The sequence below is a fragment of the Dermacentor albipictus genome, chromosome 4, assembly GCF_038994185.2.
Source record: "Dermacentor albipictus isolate Rhodes 1998 colony chromosome 4, USDA_Dalb.pri_finalv2, whole genome shotgun sequence".
NCBI lineage: Eukaryota > Metazoa > Arthropoda > Arachnida > Ixodida > Ixodidae > Dermacentor > Dermacentor albipictus.
In genome coordinates, this window is record NC_091824.1 from 17,090,840 (window position 1) to 17,117,925 (window position 27,086).

The 27,086-nt window shown below is 47.2% G+C and overlaps 2 protein-coding genes across 7 annotated transcripts in view; one reads left to right on the plus strand and one right to left on the minus strand.

Moving 5' to 3' along the window:
• pio (piopio) overlaps positions 1 to 12,360 on the minus strand; it is a 133,079-nt gene extending 120,719 nt beyond the window's left edge. For both annotated transcript variants that reach the window (XM_065450809.1, XM_065450803.1), the window contains exon 1: positions 12,044 to 12,360. The gene's annotated coding sequence lies outside the window, so the exon portion shown is untranslated. The remainder of the gene's footprint in view (positions 1 to 12,043) is intronic.
• Positions 1 to 27,086, plus strand: part of LOC135917235 (beta-1,3-galactosyltransferase 4-like) — a 256,520-nt gene that overhangs the window by 3,363 nt on the left and 226,071 nt on the right. For 3 of the 5 annotated variants that reach the window (XR_011513822.1, XR_011513821.1, XM_065450776.1), the window contains exon 1: positions 21,747 to 21,874. The exons of the other annotated variants lie outside the window; for them this stretch is intronic. The gene's annotated coding sequence lies outside the window, so the exon portion shown is untranslated. Of the gene's footprint in view, positions 1 to 21,746; positions 21,875 to 27,086 lie in introns of those variants that run through there. 5 annotated transcript variants of the gene reach the window in all.

The window sequence follows — 27,086 nt, forward strand, 5'->3', positions numbered from 1 at the left end:
AAATGCGAGTTAATGACATCGTAGTTGAAATCAAGAAAAAGAAATGGGCATGGACAGGACATGTAATGAGGAGGGAAGATAACCGATGGTCATTAAGGGTTACGGACTGGATTCCAAGGGAAGGGAAGCGTAGAAGGGGGCGGCAGAAAGTTAGGTGGGCGGATGAGATTAAGAAGTTTGCAGGGGCGGCATGGCCACATTTAGCACATGACCGGGGTTGTTGGAGAAGTATGGGAGAGGCCTTTGCCCTGCAGTGGGCGTAACCAGGCTGATGATGATTGATGATGATGATGATGATGATGATGATGATGATGATGGGGGTGCTTAACGCCTTCTTCACCTCCACCGCGGGTCGTCCCGGCATTGAACTATTTTCGGTATCGGCCCACATATGGGGAGTGCTGAACGCCTTCTTCACCTCTGCCACGGGTCGGTCCGGTATTGCACTATCCCCGGAACCGGCCCACGGCCCACATAACCGGCCCTCGTCGCCGTTTTTTGCTTACGACGCGAAAATTTCCTTGGAGGGTAGAGGTATACAGCTTCGCTGTAAAAAAAAGAGGCCTCTTCTATTGCGAACAGTCGCTAATTAATTACACGCCGTTTCTAAGATTGTGCTAAATGGGTGCTGCGTGGCCAAATGAGAAAACACTGGATGCCGAAGCCATGCTCAGTGGCCAGAAGCCTGACGGCGGAGAGATAGATGACGAGAGAGGTCTTCCTGGTGTAGTAACTTGACACCGTGTTAGTGTTATGATCGAACGAATCATCTAATCAAGTTAAGCACTCCAATTGACGCACGCGGCTAGTACACATTTCAAGGTTAACCTCTTTAATAGCAAGCGTTTATGAAATGCCGCATGATGAAGTACGGCTCGCGTTCTATGTGAAGAGAGAGAGAGAGAGAGAGAGAGAGAGAGCGGCAAGGAGAGACAAGGAGGTTATGCAGGTTGCACCCGGTTTACAGCCCTATACACTAGGAGGGGGTAGTGGAAAGGAAAAAAAAAAGGAGAAAGGAATGAGATAACAAGTTATGGCCGTACACAGAATGGCGTTCACCGCGTTTACAATGTCGGCTGCTGAGACATCATTTTTAAAAAGTGCAGAAAGGGTCTGATTGCTGTCTGTTCATCTGTAGGTCGAGTGTCTGGTCCCAATATTTCAGAGCGATAGCTTTACTACTCCAGGCACAAACCCAGAAAACGCCTGGTTCCGTAAATTTGACTTTCAAGCCCAGCCAAGGTCAGCCTTTTGTGCCCCTACCGCCAGAGGCGCTGACTACGTGCAAGTTCGCTTCCAATCTTCCACCAAGGAATATTGGTGGAAGAAAAGTAGGGAAACGACAAACAACGGAGGCGTACAAAAAGAAAGTTCTCAATAGGGGTTCAGAAACTTTGGTTATGGGAATTATTCGTGTTTTTTAATATATATTTTTTACGTTGGTAGAGCATTAAGCAATAAAATAACAAGAGCTTGGTGGAGCAACCCACCGCTCCGTTCCAAATGGGACGCTCATAACATCCATCCATTCACTATTAGTATGTGAAGATATCTGCCCAGCCGTCGATTTAAGCACCACTGGCCTCCTTGAATCCCTTGAGTTCAGCGAGAGCAGGGGCAAAGTAAACATGTCCGCTATAGATATTAGTAACAGGGGATTGGAAAAGTGGTGGAAGAAATGTAGGTAAACGACAAACAACGGAGGCGTACAAGAACAAAGTTCCCAATAGGAGTTCAGAAATTTTGGTTATGGGAATTATTCGCGGGTTATTTCTTCTTATTCAACATAGGTAGGACATTAGGCAATATAATAACAAGAGCTTAGTGGCGCAACCCACCACCCCGTTCCGAAGGGGACGCTCATGGCATCCATCCATCCATCCTTCACTGCGCGTTCGCACCGAAGGCGACGTGCAACGTCCGTGTGTTGTCTTGTGGTGCAATTGTAGATACGGTAGTTGCTGCTACAAAAAGTTAAAGCTCTGCAAACCAATGGTCTCGTCCTTTGCCAAAGCAAGCAAAACTGAGCAACGCTCGAAAAACTTGGTTTAACCGCGTTCAACCAAGGCCACTTTTTTTTCTTCCGTGAACACTCTTTAAGCCATTCGTCTCGAAGCTGTGCACACATTATGTCTTTCATTATGAAAAGAAGGACCATAAATAGGGATATCTACTATGTATGACCTCGTCGCAATCATAAAAGCTGCACGAGGTACTGCGCATCATGCAGACGCGATAACATTAGGCGATAACAAGTGGCGTCGCATCGAAGTAGACCAGGCGGTAATCGAAGGCGCAGTGACGGGCCAAGGGAGCGCAGTTTTCTGATTCCGCTGAATTGCATCGTTCCAATGCAGTGCGACGAGCAAGTGGGCAAAGTCGCCGCACTGCACGAGGACAACTTGTCGGTGGGCGGAGCGCGCTGCTTCGTCGCCTCTTTTGTTGCCGATGACGCCGCTGTATGGCGCTGTAGCCGCTTCAATTTGATTGTGCGTCCCTCATCAGCAGCGCACAGGTAAGATTATCTGATTTCAGATACGAGCTGTTCACTAGTGCCGTGACTCAATCCTGACTGCGCAGTTTTGAGGGGTACCTTAGAATCACAAAATATGGACCACCGGTCAGGTGGCTGCTGAGGCTCGAGCGATGTAGCCAAAAGCGCGTCTGAGAGCACTATGTTTCCATATCATTGATGTTGTGGTAAGCGAAAACTTGGACTCGATCAACACGGATATTTCTGGGATGCCAACCGCACCGGACGAGCTGTTTGTTACATACATGCACTCTAAGGAAATGTGAATACAAGAGCGTAATCCGGGGCAAATTCCTCATGTTTCTTTCTACCTATAAGTGCACATGAATCTCTACTTCGAGCGGCAAACAAGGTGAAATGTAATTTCCGTCACAGGCGCAGAAGTCTGGGCGAGTAGGTAGTAATGTGCACAGGTAGCACATAATAAACGAAGAGAAAAGGGGAGGCAGGGGCACGCCTAGCGCTACGTTGGTCGTTGTCACTTAGAGATTATTGTAAGTACGACAATATGTCTCAATTTATTATATTTGTTATAGAGGTTACCTGGTTGGCAAATTCTGTAGAGAAAAGTTGAGCATGACTCATCATTGTGGTTTTCCCTTCCACTGAATTTTGATTTCATCCTTGTCGTCGGATTCGAAGTTTGTGTTCGATGTGCGGCGGAAGGTACTACTTTTCAGTAATTAGAACAAGTGACCGCGATGTAATACATTGGTAAAATAAGAACCTCTATACCCATTTTATGCAAGAGCAAATTTGGCATCCACGTCAAGGTAGAAAGAGAAAAAAATAGTATAGATTCAACAGAAAAAAAGATACTTCACAGTTGGAGCAAATATTCGTACCAGTCTGGGTACCGAACGCGGTACTACCACTGCGAATCTTTTCGTTTTGAGGGCTCTTCGCTCCATGACACTTTCTTTACTTTGTGGAGTCCTGCGGAGCTCATTTGTTTATTAAGTGGGGCGGGCACTGATGGTGAGCAAATCTAAGCGCTGTCATCAAACATCTGTGATTCCACATAATCTTTCCATGCCTCTTAGAGCTCGGTTCTTCTCGCTGGAAGTACATGACATCCATGTGACATAAACAGACACTACACAAACTTGCCGCTGAGACGTCATGCGCTGTGTCGAACTGTCGAACTTGTGAATGTTGCCGTCCATTTACGAGGCTGACTGATGCGCACGAGAGATAACATAGTGGTCCTCCTTCCTCAAGACGGCAGTCAAGGCAGCTAAGCGGTTCGATGTTGGCGCTTTACGGGGGAAACGAATTATTCAGGAAAAACCGTAAAAGCAGCGAGGCCGTCAGCTGAACGTATGCAGGTCGTCGTGTGGACAGGAATACGAAATCGCACTGGCGTGCAGCAACCGGTATAACGACTAAAAGCGACGACTGCTCGGAAACACTAATGCGTGCGTCAAGGCCATATTTTTCAGTTTCGCGCAGTGAATTTTTGAAAAGAAAAACGATAGAACGATGCCGTCACAAAATGGAACACAGCCCATCGCTCGTCTGGCAGGCGAAAGGAACAACAAAAAGGCATAGATCAATGTCCTGTGCTCGTCACTGGCTGAAGACTTCAACGGCAATTATTTATGGTACGTCTTGTATCGCTGTCTTGTATTGCACGTGCCAAGAGCACCGCACTGGCGGCCGCATTTTAATACGCAGCACACTGCACGCGGATTGGATTCCTTTACACGTACCTCTATTATTATTATTATTATTATTATTATTATTATTATTATTATTATTATTATTATTACTAAAGCGAACGTTAATTATGGTTCTACACTTCCCATGGAACCTGACAGAACTCAAGTTGGCCCGTTTGCTTGTAATATACTGCTGGTTAAGATAATCCTGGGTGTTTGCATTTGCCTTGTTCTCAAATACTGCTGGTTCGCGTCTACTTGATCAGCAATCTTCTTTTTTTTCTTTTTTTTGTTATTGGGAAAGCATGCCCGTGGTAACGCTTGCCTGTACTGTCAAGGGCACGAAACGTGGTCGTAATGCTGCCTCTTTTTTAGCATAGGCTGGAGCGACGGACTATAACAGCCAGAATATTTTGATAACTCTGGTAGAGGACGCTATAACGCAAAAGTAATTTTACCTGCATGAGTAAATTGCTTTTCTAGATAAAAAAAGACAGAAAAAAGCCACCTTACGTTCAGGGGAGACTTGATAAGCTCGAAACGATGCAAATGTGATAGAATGGCGGCGACTCCGCCTTGAAGTCGCTGCACCAACTCAGCACGGCGTCACACCAGTTTCGACGGCGCCTGCTCGGATCTAATTAATATTTTGTTGATAAAAGCACCTTCTTTCCTTAAAAAAAAAAGAAGAACCAGAGTTTGAACTTGACCCAAATACGAAAAGGATACTTCGAAATCAGTGGCGTCAGAATGATTTACCAGCGCTGGGGTACCGGCGCGACAATTCAAAAATTCAATTTTGATTATTATTTTTCTGTTTAATAATCAATTTTTTGCAGTAAAATTACAGAACCAGAGTTCTGAAAACATACTTTATCAGTCTAGCTTGATTTAGTGTTTCTATTTAGTTTCACTTGAAGGACGTTTTGGAAAATCCGTGAATGTTTGGCATCCTAATTGGTTCTTGTAAAAAAAAAAAAGCAGTCATTGTGTCGTTAATTTATGTCAAATGCATTGTTTACGTTTTCCTTCGAAAACGCTACGCGTAGAAACAAATTATGAGTTATTTTTACTTACTGCGCCTCAGCTACGCCACATAGAAAGTGAATTTCCTTGACGAAAATGTCGTCATATTTATTTATTTATTTATTTATTTATTTATTTATTTATTTATTTATTTATTTAATACGTAATAAGGTACAAAAGAGTAAGTAGGCGGGGTTGCGTGGGAGAATTTGCTGGTGTTTGCGATGTTTACAGTGGTACATATCCACACGTCAAAAGCTCGGCTAACTTTAGCTCAATCAGCCTGATTCAGCGACTGGTAAAAAGGAAAATATTACAACATCAATACAGGAACACTGCTGAGTGCCAGCAGTCAAACGTACCCATTTCGAATACAGCAATATTTCAACAGCAAGACAAAGGCGAAGCAAGGAACTTGACAAGAAACGAAAAACGAGAGTTCAACATATCCAACGTGCAAGACTAAGCAAACTACGCGTACAAATGTACTTACGCAGTCAGAGACTGGTGTACAGATGAAGATACGTAGAGGACATAAGGCCCTTATAACCTCACTATCGAACGTTCCACATTAATTACCTAACAGATGCTTGTGTTTCGAAGCTGAATCTTCGAGTTCAGGAGTGAAATATTGTCTTCGGTTTTTTTTCCTCTTCTCCGTCCTTATATTATATTGAACCTCATAGGCCTTGTACTTAGACTTATTTTCTTGTTTTTTTAAGGTTCACGCTGCTAAAGATCATAAGAAGAAAATAAAAAAAAACTCAAGTTATGTCTTGAATGCTTTATTGCCGAATTGATAACTCAGAATTTTGCACTTTGAGTTCGTTGGGACGCCGAGGTGCTTATTTTGGCTTTCATTGAAATGGCTATACGATTATTTGTCCATGTCCATGGCTACCTTGAACAAATTTCCTATGGTTTCTTTGGTGCCAATGACAAGACATGCGGTGCTTGTTTCGGCTCGTCAACTGATTTAGCAATATTTCTTCCCCTCCTTTTGAAAACAAAAGGAGCTAGCTTGCATTTGAGTTGTGAAAAGCGAAGGCCAGCGGTAGAAAGTTGGTAGAGATGAATATATTTGGCCTCGTGAGCACGTTTACTTCGCTTCTTGATTAATCTGCAAGCTCGAAACCCACGGAGTCCCTGCATGTGAAAATAAGAGCGATGCACCGTACACGGCGTGTATGTGCAGCGTGAACTGTGCAGTTCGGTACTCAACGTGCACAGCTTTCAGAGTGAAGACATTATTCGCACCGGTGCCACGAGTTTCGTTCATCGTGATAGTAAGGATTCACCAAAGCGCCGACACGTAAAAGATGCTCACTTAGGACGCGCGGATACTTTTCCATTATTTTCACTCTTTGTTTGGCAATGATTCCGCCGATAACGCTGCTCGCACATCACATCAAGATGAGCAGAACGTTCCAATTCCGCTTTCGAGGACAGACACCGCAAGGCAGCTTCGACACCTGGCACGCAGTCTCCTACAGACTGAGTGGAACTCGTCAAACTTAAGACTTACACGACTGCATCGATTAAACGACGCACTGCAACTCCGACCTCCTCGACGTGTAGCTACGCTTCTCTGTCGCCTTTGGTTAGGAGTTGACTTTACAAGGGCATACTGTACATTAATTGGAGTGACCGACAGTGCAGCATGCGAGGTCTGCGGCACCGCAGAAAATATCGACCACCTGCTGTGCTACTGTCCACGATATGCCCCAAAAAGACAAGAACTTGCTAACGCTCTCCAAGAACTGGAAAATCGGCCGCTTTTTGTGCAGGTACTGCAGTACTCGTAGGCCCATAAAGCGGTGAAGGCGCTTGTGTGCTTCTTGAGGACCACGGGCTTGTGTGAACGTCTGTGACTATTAATGCAATTTCTATTAGACCGCACGCGTCAGCGAACTCACCGCTAATTTCCTTCTTTCCTTCCCTCGTCCCTCTCCCTGTCATCTTTGTTTTCCCCTTTCCCATTATTCGGCGTAGGGTAGCCAACCGGACGTTATTCTGATTAACCTCCCTGCCTTCTGCTTTTCTCTTGCCTTCCTTCCTTCCCTTTTGTTATTTACTGGGCTTACTTGCTGTGCTGGATGTAGGAGACAAATTTTGACAGGTGTCTGCATATACTTTAATAATTCATTTACAATTTCTTTTAAACGAACGCTAAGGTGCGGCACCCACTTACGTTGTTCTGTAGATTCATTTCCTCGAATCTATTGGAATCTACTTCGAGTCTATTCGTATTCATTTGGCGGGAAAAGATTGATTACTAGCGAGCGGAGAAAACGTTGGGCGAACTTCCCCTTTTGAATTTCGCGCCAGTAGCGCGGGAACAGTATGACTGCATGACGCCGAGAATTCCGTAGCAAATACATACGTTTGGGCTGTTTTTCTCATAATAAGACTTCAAAATTCTTTTGACTGAGTGATTTGTTATTTTGGAACGCAGTGCAATTACTCTATCGACAAACTGCTAAGTAGTACCTAGCATGCGCTCCCAGAATTTCATAACGCTGAGATGAGCTAATACTGGAACTTCCAAGCTTCTCTTTTGTTCTTGCACTTTTTCTGGCTTACCGAGACTCTGCTCACGGTAACACCCATAGTCCCGGCAATCCAAAATTATAATTATCTGAAGTACAGTATATCTTTAGGAAAGATAATTCATTTATAGGCCTTACCGCACGGATTGTCGCGTAACGCTCACCCACCATAATAAAGCTCGCACCAACGTAGCTCAAGTTAGTCTTTCACTGACCTGGTACACTCAGAGGCCAGGGGGCGGTGTAGGACCGGGTGGGGGGGGGGGTATTCTGTAAGTGTCCACCTAGTAGGCAGTCCATTCCGGCCACCACCGATAGCCTCCTCGCTGGCACCCCAGTCCAGCCAATCAGCTGGACAGATTAGTGCCATGGTCCTATGCCGCCCTAACCGACGACGGAAAGAAAGATTTCTGAGCCGCCTGCGATATAGGAGTTTCTTCCGCAAACGCCTACTCATTCCTGATTGGAATGGTGGACAGTCCCAATCGCAGCACATGCGGTGTCGAAGAAACAACCAAACATCTCCTGCGTGACTGGCCCACATACGAAGATGAGAGGAGTGCCCTTCGTACAGCTTTGGAGCACTTAGACGACCGTCTTGTCGCAGAGGAGAAGATACTGGGCCCGTGGCCTCGTGCGTCTGCTGTGTGCAAGGCCACAAAGGCGCTGGTGCGTTTCTTGAACTACACCCGCCTGATGACCACCTGTGACTGACTCAGCGATGAACGCTTCTGTGTGTAGGAGTGCAAACTGTGAACTCTCTTCCTTCTCTTTCAATCCCCTCTCCCCGTTCCCAGTGCAGGGTAGCCGGCCGGGCTCAGCCTGGTTTAGCTCCCTGCCTTTCCCTTATGACTTCTCTCTAGCCCCTGCGGGTACCAGCCCAGTGAAAGACTAACTTGGGCTACGTTGGCTAATTAGGCGCGTCTCAAAGTACAAGCGTTTCACTGGTCAACGGGTGTGAAAATTCCAGTTGGATAACATTTCAAATTGATCGATGTGTCAAGTCATTAATATGCTTTTACTGGGCTGCTACGTAGGAATGCAAATATCTCTGTTATGTGGCTCTTTCTTCTCGAGCTTGTAACGTTATTTCAAATCTTCTTTTTTAGAATTACTATGTACTTTGTTTGTCTGAATGAATGTATGTACAATGTGCAAAACACGAGTGTTTATCAGTCTACTGCAGTAAACATACGCTGTCTCCGTTTTCTGCCTGAGCTGTCCATGTATTCATGACTAGGCTTTCAATTTTTATATAAAATAGGGATCAATGTTTCATTATTATTTGCTGAACGGCGGTAGTGTCAAGGAATGAATGTATAGCATTTAGAAAGAAACATGAAAAAAGCAACAGAAAATTATTTGATTTCGGTCCCTTGTTCGGAAAAACATTAAACACAAATGTTCTTAATGAATAAATATCTGTTCATTTTTGTGTTGCGATCCTCGAGAATAACTGCCCCTTGCAATATCTTTAAAAATTAATTAAAGTAAACAAACTGAAAGAAAGAAGAGACACAGGAAGAGGAGCCGAATTCGCAAAGCCTCTTATTCGTGAGAGCTCTTGGCCATTGGCCGGCTGTCTTCACTAATATGGCCAGCGGTAGGATTGGCTGAAATTCGCTCTTACGGAGAATTCATGCATAACAGCTCTTTCTGATTGCGCGCCCAAACAGTCTGCAGGCAACGCTCTTTAATGTTGCATTAATCTGACAAGCTAAATTCTGCAGTCATTGTTTTACAGTTCAGAAAGGCCAGCTCGATATCCTTCTGGCGCTTTATATTTTTTGGTGAAGGCTTTTTATAGCGAACTTCGGGAGCTGACTGTATAGAAGTCCAAAAGTTGCTACGCAATTTGACATGAACTGTTGTTCAGGCAACGTAACTGTACTGAATTGCCACGCATTGAAGCCACAGGTTACTCTAATTTAACGCACAAGGCTCTGCACGCCCACGTGCCCTATGGGTGCCTTAACGATAGTGAATGATCACTCCTAACGTGTAAAAATAGCCATAGTATTGGCACACGAAAACTCGCTGTGTGCCAACGTTAGCGTGCGTGCCTTTGTTTGTCAGCAGAAAAAAGAAAAGCCCGAGCACTGCTGTGAGAATTCTTTTAACCTTATATTCGGGAACAATGCGGGGCGCCAACTTCAGCTGTCTTGATTGCCTCCAGAAACGTTCCCATATGTGACAGTTGCTGGCGGGCATTTCTTCTTTTGCTTGGAAGCGACTTATTCTTTAGTTTCATTTGTTTGTTCGCTGACAGAAATGAGGGAGACGCCATTTTCTTTTCTAGTTCCCGGCGTAAAGACAAAGCAACACTTGCTTAAACGTTAAACGCTACTAGCTTTTCCCACGGCCAAAGGGACAAACTGCAGCTCTCTCTTGAACTTCACCGTAATTTCCCTTGCACGGACCGGCTATTGAAGACAATTAGCCAAGCCTGACCTATGTGTCAATAGCTTCCTGCACCCTCCTCACGGGACAGACAAATGTACTTACTCACGCAAAAAGAAAACCACAATAAAGCAACTTCAAGGAGCTCGCGTTAGCCGTGCTCTACTCCAGCGTGCATCCTAAACTTCATCTGCTGCAAGAGTGCTGTTTCTGCCTCTTTTGGCCTTACAGAATCCCATAAAATTCTCCATTTACTGCTTTAATATGTCAGTAATGAGTCACCCGTTACTGGTGTGTAAAAGGAATATGAGTAACTTATAGTTAATGAGAAGTCATCAAAAAAAAAAGGATTCGCCTTGATCGTCGAAGTTCTCTAAGTGGACCTACGGTTGTTTAGTCCAACTTTTTAAAAGCACTTAGGTTCCTGCATACAGATGGTTAGTACCCTTTATTTTTATTTTGCTCGCATGCCATGCGACAACACCTGTAAACGAAGTAATCGACAGGTAGATATTACTTAGCTTAGGACGCGCTGCTCTGGAGGGTGGGGGAGGGTATGCCTTTGTGGGATTAAATGTGTATTTTACTGGCATGTTTAAAGGATACGGATTGGTGTGAAAGTTGAGAATTGATACTGGTTTTAGCGAACTCGACGAGGCTCAACAGAAAACATGGAGCTATTGCTGGCAGAAAGCAGAGCCGTTGCAATGCAAGCATGTTGAAAGAAAACGCGTAATTCCGCAAATTTTCGGCAATTTGAGCAACTTCAGCAAAAAACACGAGACTCTTGGAAAATAACACAGCTTCACAGTGACATGGTCTTAACAGTGGTGTGAAAAATGCTTGTTGCAGCGACCCTTGAAAGTTTAATCTACCAATCAACAAAATAAATTCACAAGGGCTTATCACTGCTGAAAACGTCACTTTATGCAATTAATTTGACGTACTGGTTTACCAGAGCCAATTGAGAGACACTACATGGGGATGACAATGTGGAGAAAGTTGACGCAGAGGCAGTTCAAGCGCTCCAGGCAGCGTCATTCTGCCCTTCGAACCCTCGACCAACAACGCGTGAAGTCGTATGAGTCTACCTGCATCGTGATCTGATCACTGCTGTTAGTTCCGTAACTCTTTCTTGGCAGCGCCACACGAGAGCACGCGCTTCGAGTATCGCAATCACTTGATGACGCGACGTGCACAGGGCGCTCTGCTGTCACTTGCTGCGTAATCCTTGTCGAAACGCCCGTGGCAACGTGATGCACTACAGAGACTACAAGTCCACGTGCTGCTGGGAAAGCGCAACGGGTCAGTGCAAAAGCGTGTTTGGTGCGAGGCCCAATAGGTCGCACGCTGTTTGTTACACGCGACTGGTAGACGTGCGGGTTATCAGTGAACGTCTGTTTCTCGCCGGGGTGTAGGGCGACACCGCTATCTGCCGCGTGGGAGAGATGAATTTCAATGAAGTTTGGAGCAGCATCTGCACTGATCGCGATCCAAAAGTATAAGAAAAAGAAAAAAGATCGCTTCCCTCATCCGAAAGTGGCACAACACGATTCGCGGCGAGAAGCGGAATCAACCGTACCATCGGGTCCTTCCGCGACCCTCTGGGCGTCCGCCCGCTGGAAGCCAGTCCCACGCCAAGCAGCGCCCGCAAGGCTCTCTCGCAACCTTAGAGGAAATCTGGGACGCAGCGCTCGCAGTGAGCGGCTGCCGCATCTCCCCGGGTACGAAGGCTCGAGGGTGCCGTTGCGAATGCTGAATCATGCTCCCCGCGCAGGCAGAGATCACTAGAGCATTGAGGAACGCGTGGTCAGGTGAGAGCCGCTCTGCGCGCAAGCCGCCGCTGCCACTCCGCGCAAGGAACTTTCACTCACCTAGAGGTGGTGGGCGACGTCAGTCGGCGCCGACACGGCAGGCTTCGTTCGTCAGACGCGTTCGACCAGGCGTTGTCGTCGAGAGGTGTCGGACTCTCTGCGGCGAAGAGCGTAAGCACAGCGGTCTCCTCCAGCGGCTTTCGTTTCGTGTGCGCGCACGCAAAATCCGACGGTCAGGCGCTCCGAGCTCGCTGGTGGGGGCCGACTCGAAGCTGGCACACACCACACATCCGCGGAGTACGACGACGACGACGATGGTCGGTTCCGCACTGGGGTCCCACTCTCGCCAAACCCGTTTTCCGAGTGACCTCAAGCGGAGAGCGCGGCCTACGTTTTTATACGGGGAGGCGGGGTCTGTCCACGTGACTTTCCTTCTCGGCTTACAGGTAGACCGGCGCCATCTTTTCTCATCTTTTTATTTTCCTTTCTACCCGCGCGTGCGATCGCGCACTCGTGCTGAGCTTCTTTTTCCTGCCTCCAGCTGTCTCTCTTTCTCGCTCTCTCACCCTACGTCTCCCTTTCGCTCATCCCAGCGTGACTGCAGCTACGGCCCTTCCTTTCGGTTTCCGCCCATCCACTGTAAGAGTCCTGTTACGAGAATCAAGCAAAAAGTTCTCCTGGGCTTCTTTTCTATTTAATTGAGGTGCCTACCTTTACCAGATCTTGCTGTTTTCCGCTGAAGAAATGATAACATGTTGTGGTATGTTGTCGTTCCTCTTCTTTGCTTGATTTGTTTCTCACAAACAGCCGCTGCCTGGTTAAGGCCAGCACTGGGTCTAGACAGGAACCTGGCGGGGGGAGTGGTAGCTTGTCAGTGGCCCTGTGTTGACTTTCCTTGTTCCTGCCGCCGCCACGTTCCTTAGCTTCTGTCAAAAGACTGTTCGGGGTTCTTCTTCCACGAGTTTGTGCTTTTTCACTTGCCTTTCAAAGGTGTTTACGCAGCTGGCCTGGCAGGCTGCTGTCAAGCACCTTGCCTTCCTATATGCTATCTGCTTGGTCGCCCGTTCTTCCCTCTTGGAATTTTCATCGTCTGAGCCGTCTCGGCCTGGCTGCTCCCGGAGCTCGCTCTCGGCGCTATTAAATTGCTCGCGCGTTTGCGCATAACCTGATTGTTTATTGCCATCAGCTGCGTGCGATCTGCCCACAGCGGTCTTACAGTCCAGCTTACGACTGCCATCGCTTGTTCTGGTTCTTGCTTATTTTCTTGTTTGACTTGAATCATTATTGTTAGCCTGGCCTGTAACTTTTTCAGGCATAAATCTTAGTCCCTTCTGTTTCCGCAACATGAACGGGTAAAAATTCACAATTCAAGGTGAACGTCTTTCTTCTCAGGAGCGATGAGCTTCACTGTGGAGGCGCTACTAGAAACTGTATTCACTCACAACCAGTTTCTTCCCAGTAACGTAGTTTAGTGATGTATTTGTTCTAATTACAATCAAAAAAATAAAATGTCTTCAAACTTCATCTTGTTTAGCCTTCTGTGGAATTTCGCACCCGGCTTTTTTTTTTCGCTGCTGATCTAAATCTAAAAAAATAATCTATATGAATTATTTCTTGTAAACGATAAAATTACTTTTCAGAACGGAGACTTCTTGCAGCATCTCTTTTTACGTCATTGCAGTGCCTTTGTTCGTACGTCTCTCTGACAGTTTTTCGGTCCGATTCCCGTCACTCTGTACACACATTCACTTGACGCTCAAGCGACAACCTTTAGCGAAGCTGTACGGTTTCACTACACATACTGAGGCGCTGGGTAGCGTTTGCAATGCGTTATCTTCATAAGATATTCCTACAAAATGACCCCTACTGTCAGGAATGTCACACACGAGAGACAACCTCATGCATCCTCTGTGACTGCCCTCGTTACCACACAGAACGAGACACACTCAACGCTACACTTCTGGTTTGGACGGCATACCCTTTTCAGAGCTGAAGATCTTAGAGCCATGGAACAGCAGCCAAAGTGCACAGCGAGCAACAAGAGCTCTCTTGACATTTGTAACTCAGAGTGTCTCCAGCCCAAGGCTCTCAGACCTACGTGACAGACGCCTGCGCATTGCGACGTGGGTGACGTGCGTGCGCCGAACACGTGCGCACATCGCACGTGTACATAGTTAATTGCACACTATCATCATCATCATCCCCCCCCCCCTCTATCGCCTTTTCCTTTCCCTTCACCATTTCCACTACGCAGAGTAGCAGGCAATAAGCAAGGTTCCCCCGGCCGACTTCTCTCATTCTCTCACATTAAAATATTTTTTCTCTCTCGGGACAATCGGATCCTTACGATCGAGTTGTCCCTAATCGAAATGTCCGCATGCAAATGGCTGTGGTACTGGCATGTTAAGCCTAATATAATATTTCAGCATAGTGTTACCCGCCCTTTGATTACTTTTTTCACTTTATCTAAAAGCTTTAAACTTCCGTGGAGGAGTGCGTGAAGCGAAAGAAAATCCAGCGCTTACAGAACTGACCTCTAATCTTGTGTGACCATCCTACTTCGAGGTGGCCTTGCCCACTGGGGACCTGTGCCCTGTCGCTTTGCTTATTCTTTGCGTGCACCGCATTGACCGAGCAGTGGAGAAGTGCTACGAATTGCTACCGGCCATCTTCCGGGTTGTTACTCTGAGCTTTACGTCCGCGCTTTTACGAGCTTCACGTTGACCCCGTGACAAGTAAGTCGTTAACCCCCGCTAGGAATGAAGTTGTCCACTGCCTCTTTGGCTTCCTTAGATTTCTTTTATGAACGTCCCCCCCCCCCCCTTTTTTTTTTCTTGGCACATCAGCTTATTTGTGGGCATTCCGATTTGCCATGAGCTTAATAGAACAAAAAAGAAAGACAGAGCACACAGTTTAATATTGGGAAAATAGCGCTGACGTTGACCGGATGAGCATGACTCTTACCTGCTACTCCACATTAGGTCAAAGTAGAGAGAAGTAGAGGAGGATAAGGAATGATGAAATATTGACACGTGTACTTGTCTTTATCGGGCGACACGTTTCACCGCTTAACAAATGTTATCGCACAGCGCAGACGCGCTTGCATGTGTCGGAAGTTTCTGGAATGTTATCGATGGTTCCATCCACTGTCTGTTGTCGCCGAACCTTTCGCAATCTGATTGCATGTATGCGCGACGCGAATGGCGTAGAACATTGTGGAAGGCATGCGGGTCCCAGCGATTACTCTGGAACATTCGATGATTGATGTATAAAAGCCGACGCGCTTGACCCGCTGATCAGATTTTCGACGATCGCCGACTGTGTTCGCCGCTATCGTTGTGCTTTAAGTGTAGCCTATCGTTGTGGGCACAGGTTCGCCCAATAAAAGCTAGTTTTGTCTTTCGCAGTATTGCTACTGTGTTCTTTAACGTCACTACCACGTGACAATATGATACAATGAGAGGCCCATAGCATCCGCTGTTAGATGCCGTTGGCAGGATCCTTTACAAGGGCACAAGAACACATCTATGTAAAAAGGGAAACTTGATATCCACCTGACTTGTAGCACGACGGTACAAAAGAAAGCCATGCGTGTTTTTCAGAAAATATTTTCGCAGCTGAAGAAAAATTCGTCCTGGTCCTGAATTTCAAGCCGGGACCAACGTCCTTCCGGTGCGGTCTTTCTGTCATCTGTCCAACCAGGAGGCTAGCAGATTGTAGAGCAATCTCTTTTTTTCTGCTTCAACAGAGAAGCCTTATTTCTGAAAAAGCAAACTGTCTTTCACTTTGAGGATTTCCGCTGAACTGATTTGCCAACAAATCTATATATACGCACATCTTATACTTTTGTATACACACCGACACATATAAGCTTCTACACAGTCTAAACTAACTGCGAGCGCGTCACAGTCGTGATCATTATTACAAAACACGTATAGAGTTTAAGCACTTACGTGCATAAGCTGATAGAAGATCATAATACCTTGCTGGTGAAGCAGCGCACTGACACGGACACAGAGAAGACACCCACTCGCTGCAGCGAGTGTCGTCTTGTGTGTCTTCTCTGTGTCCATGTCAGTGCGCTGCTTCACCAGCAAGGTATGATTTTCAATAACCAACTAGCCCAGCTTTCCACATTGCTGATAGAAGAGAACGGCACCGATGCGTCGCGCTAACTGCACTGTGCCCGCAGCACCGAGCATTGTTAGATATACGGGACCTTTTCCTGAGCCTCCTTCGAGTTCACCAGACCACATCGAATCGCGCCACAGGTAATTAAGGAGCGCAGAAGCACGTATACCACTTTCCCGAGGCGCGTCACGCGCAAACAAATTGGCGGCCCCCACCTCGTACGTGGCATCTGGAGCTATTCACTGCTTGACTCTTCCCGAAAGTGAAGCGAAAGCCTGGCACTGTTCCCGGTAACGTGGGTCCAAGAGACAAGACGGGTGTAATTCACCGTGAAGCCCTGGCAGCAATCCCCCTCGTCCGCCTTTGTCACGGTAGTTGCAGACCGGGAAGGCAAGACCGCAGAGAGAAGTAAGCACTCGGACAATTGGGGACCAAGGCGCGACACTCTCCGCCGGGTGTGACACAATCGCACGGGCGCCTACCATTGGCCGAAAATGACGACACCTGAGCGGGCTCGCCGATCAGACCAAAAATGGCGTCACCTGAGCGGGCTCGCCGATTGGCCGAACGTGACCTGACTTCGAGACACCGAAGGGCTTAAAAGACACAGACTGAGAAGATTCCTAGAGCATTCCTTGATTCATCTCTTTCGAGCTCCTTGCCACGGGCCGCAGCGTCCGAGTTGCTGCTGGCCCGTAATGACTTTATGACTGTTAATTTCTTGTGCTCTCACTGTAAATGCAACAACTGGTGGCAGCTCTACGGATCAACCTTCGTCGAGAGAAATCCTGAGGAACCCAGAACAGCGAAAAAGAGCCTGCGTCCAAAGGAGTCCCGAGGAACTTGGAACAGCGAAGAAGAGAGAGCCTTCGTCCAAAGTAGTCCTGAGGAACTGGGAGTAGCGAAGAGCGAGCCTTCGACCCAGGGAGTCTTGAGGAACAGGGAACAGCGGACCAATGAACCAGATTGCAGGGTGCTGCAACCGTAAGTGAGCGCGTGGTTTTTGTCCTTTTGATTCGCCAGACTTCAAATGTTGTGTGTTTATTTTGATAGTTCTAGGAATCGGGAATTTGTTGCATTGTGTGTTTGCACAAATTAACTAAGGAAAACAGTTCTAACCACCAGTTGGGGCAACTGCCATGGATCTTAGAAGTTTGACGAGGTTTGACTTGTTGGTGTGCAACGATTTGGGAGTTGAGGTGGACGAACAGATGAAAACGCCAGCTATCATAAAGACGATTAAAGATAGTGGCAATGATGATAAAAGCATTGAGATTGCTTGGGAGCTGATACAAGAACCACGGGAGCGTGAGCGTCATGAACGTGAGCGTGAGCGTCGTGAACGTAAGAGTGAGCGTAAGCGTAAAGAACGCGAGAATGAACGTGAACGTGAGTATCAAGAACGTAAGCGTGAGCGTGAGCAAAAGTACGAGAGAGAAAAGGCAGCATTGATCAAATAGCTACAATATTTTGAGCAGTTAAAGGCACAGAGACAACGGCTGTCTGAAAATTCTGTAGGTAGTACAGAGCAAAAGAATGAGGAAGTATGTAGCGGATTTTCACCAAAAGCCGACGAGAAAAGTAGTGCCTGTGAGATTGGCTGCACATTCATAGGTGAACGGAAAGGACTAGCCGCTAACGATGCCTTAGTGGCAACAGAGGCCGTTAAAGGCCAGAGTGACAGCGACGAGGTGCTGTGCCAACAGAGGACTGTAGAGACAGCTAGGCCTGCTGCGAACAAATTGGCACAGTTACCGCGCGTGTGCGTCGCATCTCATGGTATCGAGGTCGTTAGCGAGGTACAGGGTACCGTTGACCCGACAGACACGAGCACCCATGTCAGGTCAGATCTGCGTGCCGAAGTGAAGTACTAGCTGGACGACGCAGTTGAGGGTAATTCTTAGGATTGCGAGCTGCGTAGCTCAAGGGAAGACCACTGCATTGTTCAGGGATCGGTGCAGCTCTCCGCCAGTCTAGGTAGCCACGAGAGCGATGATTTAGTTAGGAATCATTCAGACTGTGCGGGTAAGAGACCGATCCGGGCCGACGACATGTGCGCCGGCCAGCACGAGGCACCAGATGACGGCATGAAAGGAAATTCAAAATGAAAACGTCGAAAAAAGAAGCGCGGTAAAGATCGGAATGCAGTGAATAAAGTAACACAGCCAAAGAGGGCGATAGGCGCGAAAACCCAAGGCGCGAGAAATGGAAAGGTGCGGTCGTCGTTGACGACGTGGACGCATCAAAAACGTTCGAGCCACCGGTCGAAAAGAGACCGAGAAGCATGTTCTGCACGGACGCGGACAAAGGGCACGGGGTAGTTATGTTCCTTGTCGGTCCGTCTTCTTTTCGAAGTGCAGCGTGTAGTACAAAGAAGCGCAAGGTGGCAAGACGAGACCAGGTGGTAGGGAGTCGCGACGCGGTCAGTCAAGTTAGGGATGAAAGCGTGGCTCCAGAACGCAAATTGGCAGGGGACTGTAACGTCTTGGAGGAGCTGATAGTGAGTCAGACCTTTTGTTGTTCCTCGGTAGCCAGAATTGCTTTCGAACCGCGACAACATCGAGTACGGCCCAAAAGTATGAGTCAGTGTGTGTGTTTGTAACCTGAGCGTCAAGGTTATCGGTGAGAGGCCTATCGTTACGCGCGTGTGTTTTAGTTAACCTTCTTTCTTTATAAATGTTTTTTTTTATTTTCTAAGGTTAAGCGCATAGGTTTTCAGTAAGTACGTGATTTGCACTGAAAAGAGCTCTTAGGTCCATTAGCGCGTGTCCTGTGCGGACGGAAGGAAGTGGAAGGTTTACGACTGGGTTGCTCGTGTGTGTTGAGGGCAGCCGTATTCTGACTTCTCTAATAAGCATGCGTGGAACGAGTTATTAGGAGACGCATTTTTTAAAAAGGGTTCTGCGGAGTTGCGTATGTTACGCAATTTAAGTTCTTGTTTAGGTTACGTGTCCTGTAGGGACTAAAGGAAGAAACGTGAGTAAGCATAATGAAACGTTTGCCTACGACGCAAGTACGTGTTCGTAATAGGGACCACAAAGCTAGCGATCTTGCGATTATGTACTTGTAGAGTCGACCGGACTGTTCAGTGGCCCCAATACGTGCGATAAGTACGCCACTGCGATATGTTGGAAGCATACTGTTCGTTAGAATAGCAACTTGGGCTTGTTGGTTTTCCATCCTGCTAGTAACAGCGCAAAATGTAGACAAGGGACGAGACAAGAAGACACCACAAGCGCTGACTTTCAACAACGTTTATTCCGTTTATATATGTTTATAAGAAGCCGTGTTTCTTTCGGAATAAACGTTGTTGAAAGTCAGCGCTTGTGGTGTCTTCTTGTCTCGTCCCTTGTCTACATTTTGCTCTGTTACTAGCAGGATACTGTTCGTGTAGTTAGGCCACTTAAGTTATGTTCGGCTGTTTTCATTTTTTGTTTGCAACGACAACGGCCCTTTCTTTTGCAACAAAAATGTCACTCTGGCCTTGTCGGCATTCGGGGAAAAATGGATAGCAGTTTAGAAAGGTGGTTGGAACTGCTCCGTCGAAATTGGGGAAATAAAAGATCAGGGTTCATTTTGACTCAGTAATAGCCTGGCGAGTCAGGGGTGAAGAGCCTGCGCTTACACGTGGTGCAGCGCTGTGCTGTTTTGTTTGTTTGACCTACGTTCTCCAGGGCCCAGGATCCCGAAGTTCGCCAAACGAGGCTCGACACCAGTACCCTACAGGTTCTTTCAGCGTTTCTCATGGCCAGAGAATTGATTTCACCGGCCATTCCCGAACTTCCGGGGCGAGGACGAGCTGTTAGATATGGGACCTTTTCCTGAGCCTCCTTCGAGTTTACCAGACCACATCGAATCGCGCCACAGCTAATTAAGGAGCGCAAAAGCACGTATACCACATTCCCGAGGCGCGGCACGTGCAAGCAAGTTGGCGGCCCCCACCTCGTACGCGGCATCTGGAGCTATTCACTGCTTGACTCTTCCCGAAAGTGGAGCGAGAGCCTGGCACTGTTCCAGGTATCCAAGAGGCAAGACGGGTGTAATGCACCGTGAAGCCCTGGCAGCAATCCTCCTCGTCTGCCTTTTTCACGGTAATTGCAGACCGGGAAGGCAAGACCGCAGAGAGAAGTAAGCACTCGGACAATTAAGGACCAAGGAGCGACCCTCTCCGCCGGGTGTGACACAATCGCACGGGCACCTACCATTGGCCGAAAATGACGACACCTGAGTGGGCTCGCCGATTGGCCGAACATGACGTGACTTCGAGACACCGAAGGGCTTAAAAGACACAGACCGAGAGCATTCCTAGAGCATTCTTTGATTCATGTCTTTCGAGCCTCTTGCCACGGGCGGCAGCGTCCGAATTGCTGCCGGCCCGTAATGTCGTTTATGACTGTTAATTTCTTGTACTCTCACTGTAAATAATGTAAATAAGCCTCCAGTTTTCATCCCAAAGTCCTCCTCAACTCTTACAGCATACGGTAATCCAAATGAAGTTGCCCCGAGAACTTAATGATTAAATTGAGTAAAAATAGACAGCCGCTAAAGGGAATTGCCGTCTCAAAGCTAAAGTTGTACTAGTACGAGTATAACCGATATAGTAGAGGGCTGTGTATTGGGTTGGACCACCCAGGATTTTTAAGAGTGCACCTTTCACAAATATTAGGGCTTGGGTATCTTTCTACATAAGTGCCCGTCAGTATGTTCATTTCCCATTGATTGAATTGAATTGGATTTATTGAAACATTCATGCAACGCTATGATATATATATATATATATATATATATATATATATATATATATATATATATGAGAAGAAAGGTGGTTAACCGAGGGGCCCGATTTTTATTAGTCTTATCATAACAAACCAACAAGCACTGACACCAAGGAGGAAATCGGGGAAATTACTTGTGCTTAATAAATGAAACAAAGAAAACGATAAATTAATGGCAACGAAAGCGGATGAAAAAATAACTTGCCGCAGGTGAGGAACGATCCCACAACCTTCTGTGGGATCGTTTCCCACTTGCGGCAAGTTGTTTTTTCATCCACTGTCATTTCCAATAATTTATCGTTTTCTTTGTTTTTGCATTTAACAAATGCAAATGACAAAGGGGCGATATATACAAAAAGCGTAATTCACTTTGAGAATCGTATAATGCTGGTAACGTCAGCACATTTCACAAGAAACGAACTGAAACATACACTGCAAACACAAATGAGCCCATATGGGCGTTTTAACAGTTGATATGCCATTCCCCCCCCCCCCCCCCCCTAGCTTAAAATGAGTACTCCCACGAGAAGAAGTAAAATAAGCTAGAACCATTATTGTACCCCCGACCCCAATTGAAGGGGCATTGCGGTTGTAAAATGGGGGTTTTCAAGGAATAACGGTGGCGTACGGGAAATTGGGAGTGTTGAAATACACCCATATCTGAGACGAGCCAAACAGAGAAAAGAATAACTCAGCCATGACCAACAAGGCAGTCAGCCGCAGCGACAATTTCAGTAGGATTATTTCTGCAGTAAGATTCGAAATATCCCGCGCAATGTATGTCGGCGCTGTTTTTCTGTTCGGAGTAGCCGCGCCTTGGTGCTGCAGAGGACGCCGAAGTCGGAACTACGCGCGGAGGAACTCAAGCTTTCGGAGCACGCGCGCGCGCGTTGAAAGCTGCGATCGTGCAGCCATTTGCCAGCGACGGCACATTCTTCTACCGTGGTTGATGTTTCTCACTGCTTTGAACCCCCAAGACTCCACGGTAAGTGACTTTGAACGATTATTGCACGTTCTATGAGTGTGCATGTGTTCTAAGTGAGGAGTCGCGCTGATATGACTTATTAAAGGTCTCAGTACAACATGGCGCGACAGTTGGCCGTCCAGAACCATTTTGCACGATCACTGTGTTGCTTCGAGCTTTGTCGTAATCGCGGCGACTTGAGTGCTCAGAGTCAAGCGAGTGTACATAAAATTAGGATTTTACATAATGAGGGACTTTGCGGCGTCTTTAATTGGGTGGAGGTGAGCATTCGACATGTTCCCCGAAGCGCGAGCCACTATATAATAGTTACGTGCAGTGCGAGGTGAGCTAAGCTTCGCCGCCTAACCGCGGCCTGAAAATGTGGCAGCTCGTTAAGGGTTTACTGCGGTGCGCGTGTGTGAGTGTTTGTACAGTGATCATTTGAGCGAGAACCGGCGGCGCTTCTTTGTGCGCGATATCTGCTAGCTGGCGCGTACGTGGCGCCAATCCCCTAGCTCGTGCGATTGTGTGCAGTAGGTCGCTCAGTAAGCGCGCATTCTGCAGATTTGCCAGTACGCTCTTTGCTACCGTCTGCGTCTCTTGGCGCCCGCGTCGCTGATTGTGCAGGTAGTGCGCGACTGCGGCACGCAACATGTAGAGCCTGCGCCCGTCGACTTTGATCTACGGGCGTAAAATGGCAGCGGCGCGTTTATATGCGCACGTTGTTGCGCATATAAACTTGCAAAAATTGTGAGGCACGACTTGATGGGACGTCGATTCTTGGCAAAAGCATGAATGAGCTTGCGCGGCTTGCCTTAGAGGCCTAGCACACAAAAAGGCAAGGTGATAATTGCATCAGTGACAGCTTTGTCCCTGCACCCATCTGAATTTGACTTCCTACATTTGCATATGTGATAATTTGGGAGATCTCTGTAATGTAATGTGTGCGCCTGTGCAGTTGTGTGGCCTAGGGCATATATATGCATCGACGACGAAGAAATAAAGAAGTCAGTTAGCACCAGCGTGTGTCGTATCTGCCTTTTGTGGTCCGTCTTAGGTGTTTGCGCTGTAAGTTTTAAGTTCAGAATTATGTACCAACTAGGCCAAATCAAGTTTTACTCTTAGTCAAGCGAGCTCAATATATAGTCTGTGCAAAAGTGTGGAGCGTCAGTACAAAGCAACAGTTCAAACACATGGCTCTGTAGTTGCAGTTCAGTATGAAAGGAGATAAGATTTCTTAGCATTTCTTTCATTTACTAATTTCATTGTGTTAGGACATGTGGAATACTAGGAACTGGCATGCTTACAACGTAGTGTTCTTTTTTAAAATCCAGACAATTGTTTAACTGAGGCAGAAATGTGCTTTCTTTTGGGCCCGGAAGTGAACATATTATATTTCTTACATTTGGTGTCAAATAAATTTTCCTCACTGTCAGTGTGTGTCACGTGCATTTTTAATTTCAGCATGTAGCAACTGCTCTCGAAGGCGTTTGCTGGCCTCGGAGGCACTGCCGATAAGTTAGGACGACTGTATAAAAGCTTTGCAAAGAGTGGCTCTGTGATCAGCGAAAGGAAAAAAAAATGGCTGTGGCTTAGCTAAGGTTAAGCCCAGGATGCGAAGCATACTAGCCTTTATTTTAGTTGTTGAACCACTGTTTAGCCTGGTGAACTGCTGTTGCTTGGCTATATTTGGTTCGGCTAGACAAAGAAACAACTCATGCAGGGGAGCACACGAGCTGAGACCCGGCTATGTAACTACGCGGCCGCAAGCGAGTGCACGGGTTGAGCCTCCGCTTTTGCAGCTGTTATGACGTCATGTGGTAGCTACGCGGCCGCGCGCGGCGCAGCAAGGAAGAGCGTGGTTGTGCGGCTAGTATGCTTCGCATAAAAAAATGGACGTGCGGTGACGGGTTCATTCGCCATTGGACCAAGTGTGCGCGTGACTTGGTCGATTCAGCGGTGGCTCTGTGCCGTCGATTGGACCACGTGTGGCGAGCCCGCGGCGAAATGCTTCGTGGCGGTACGCCGCGCCTATGCAGCAGCAGACGGAACACCGCAGGCCACAGTGTCGGACGCCGGCGTTCGCTCCGAGCAGGTGCGACGCCTGCTCGGGTGGCAGCTCACGGACGGCCGAGTTCCCTTGAACCTTGATCGCCGGCGTTCGACATTTCGGCCTGCGATGTTCCGTCTGGCGCTGCGTAAGCGCGTGACCCGCGCCACCATGCATTTCGCTACGAGCTTGCCGCACCTAAGCTAAGATGCCTCTAATTCCTTCACAATACTCCCGTTGTACCTCCCAGTCAAATGGGGGTGAAGTGGGCGTATTACGGTACCCCCGTTGTGTGCCCAATTAACGCCCACGTCAATGGGAGTTTTATCGTACGCCCTTTCAATGGGAGCAAAAAGATGTACAGAAGGGAATGCGCTAGAGGACAAGCAAAAAACGCCCATCTGGGTGTTTTTTGTTTACAGTGTACATTACACCGCAACAAAAAGTAAATCAGACCAGGCTGCATAACTTCTTCACAACTACCAATACAAAACCCTGAGCGTCTGAAAAACGCGAAAAACAAAAGCACACTAGTTGGGCACTTAAGGATGAAATAAATTATGATGCTGATGACTTGCTGCCATATAGCCAATTTTTATACGCTTGGGTGCACCATCACGGCTGCAGAGATGAAAAACTTGTAGGCGCCTAATCGCACACCTCAGAAACACTGCACAATTAGCATCTCCACGTCTCCAGCAGAAGCTAAACGACCGGGTGATTATTTGGAAATTTTGCCCAGCTGATATTTTTCGTTGGTCTTAAGCAAACAACATGTGTAAACACGCGACATGCAAACAACATGCCAAGTGTTCTGATCGGAGTGCGTGATTGAAGGTTGAACGCTGCATTCAATACGAGCTGATTTGTCAGCGATGCTAGGATAGCAAGCGATACTTGGATACAATTTAGGCTTTAGTCGCCAGTCATTCGAGTTGTAGATATATAGTTTTTATCTGCCAGCCTGTGGAGGCATCTTCAAAAGCACTCTTTTCTTTCAAAATCGTATACATGCATTGTCAACCACGTGTCCTATAGCTTATCGCAACACTTTTTCAAAGGTAACCATTGAGATTTGGCATATACGTTTAGCCAGGCTTTGGATTATTCTTATGAACACAGCCTTTCGTAAGCCTAAATGCAGCGCACCATTTTAACAGGTGTTTCCTTGTACTATGCCGCAAATGAAGTTAGAGAGGCCCGGGTATATTGTTTCCGGTTGGACAAAGGGCGCGTGTTTATTCACCGTCGTGGGACGGCCAGGCCCTTTGGTGACTGGTCCACACAGCGGTCCTTTCTGTCCCAAGGAAACAGCGAAAAAAAGCGAGAGAAGGACGTGCACGGAAAATTAGCGCCGCCGCTCGTTGGCAGGCGAGCAGGCGCGTGTGTGAACCACGCAGCATTCGCGTGCGGCAGCAGCGATCAATGAAGACTCGTTAGTCATGGCTGCCGCTTCCTATTCCCGCTGTTCTCCCACGAAGAGGCTCTGAACCAGAACGGCGTGCCGCGCTGACATTCCACGCTCGGCGGCGGCGCGCCTTCGGGCAGCGCCAAGCCTGCACAAAGCCTGCGCAATGGCGTGCCTCGTGCGGGGCGTCGCGAGCTGTGCGCACAGTGACGGACGTCGAGCCCCTTTGTTTTCAGACAACTTGTGTCACTGCTGATTGCTTTCCTTGTGGATATTTATCGGAGCCTGTATGAAATCTTGATTCTGACCAGTTTTCGTTTCCTTGGCGCTGTCGAACTGGCCAAGGCTCAGGAGCTTACCAAGCTACCGCTTTTTTCTCTAGTGGCCTTCTGCTGGTTGGAGTGGTAATGAAAAGTGATTGATTAGTTCATTGAGCAGGTCCACAAGTGGTCCCATAATGTACCACCACCACACGCACTTGCCCTTGAGCCCTCGTCACTATCGCTTCCGTCCAAAGGTAGCTGTTCTAAGAAGTGAATGAGTAATTCATGATTGTGTTGCGCTAACCTGTTGCGCACCTAACACTGAAAAAATGTACGACTGCGACAAACGAGGATGAAACGCAAACTACCAACTGTTTAATCCTGTCAGTGAACACGTTTATATACATGATGATAGGAATAAAACACAAGTAGCAAGATGATATCATGTGAAAATGCGGCAGGCTAAATCAATAAATTTGTAGCGACTAGTTGAACCTTGCGTACGTCATCTATGCTTCGGTGAGCGTGATAGAGCGAGTGCTTCTGTACGTCTCGTTTTCTTTTGTGAATGCAAGGCCATGTCTCTTCCCGTTGTTTTTGCTTTTGTGAGGACTTTTGTCTTGTTTAACAGGGGTGTACATTTGTTCCCTTTACACTGGCCCGCCAAATTTCTGGGCGCTGTAACTGGCGCTGTAACTGTACACCTAGCATGTGCGTTTGTGTTCCCGTAGTATGTGGTTAACACAGCGTCTAGTTTGTCCAATGTCCATTTTCCCGCATGTTTGCGGTGTGTGGCAAAGCACAGAGCTCGAGCATTCAACGCACATGTTCACGGGCTATCAATGCAGGCTTTTAACCTTTATTTCCTGGCTTCGGCGTTCACTGTCTTCCACAATCATTTTAATTTGTGTCGGGCAGAGAACAACGATGCTACGTCACGATGTTGGGGTGTCTTTTTTTACCTGTATTACAGGCCATGCATGTAACGTAACACGACGTGTTTCTTCAATTTCTCTTTTTTATATGTTTCGTATGTCATCACTAGCCCCGTCCATCACTTCACCATTAAGAGTAACCAAATCAAATAACGTGGTGTTAAGGTACAAGAAATTATGTAATTTTAGCGTAGCGGCTGTTGATATAGGCTATTATTTATTGAACGAATGGGCAGCCTCGTCATCCTCATGGCCGGTTTTGCATGCATCAATGAGTTAGACAGGCTCTCATTTTCTTGCAAGTAATTTATTCTTTCTCTAGGAGAGGCCAGTATTACACGCTAGCATTAGAAATCCTACAAATACGCGATCTTGCTCAGAGGAACGGTCACTGAAATACCTTCCTTCTCTGTTCACTGCGCTCATGCGAGATTGCACAGCACATTACTTGGCTCAACCAGTGTCAGTACAGGCGCCTGCGGAAAATAGCGTGTTGCAGGACTATTCGCGTCCCGGCTAAAGTCGAGGGATGCCAAGGAAGCGTGCTTCACCGAATTCGCCTGGACGTCGCTTTCAC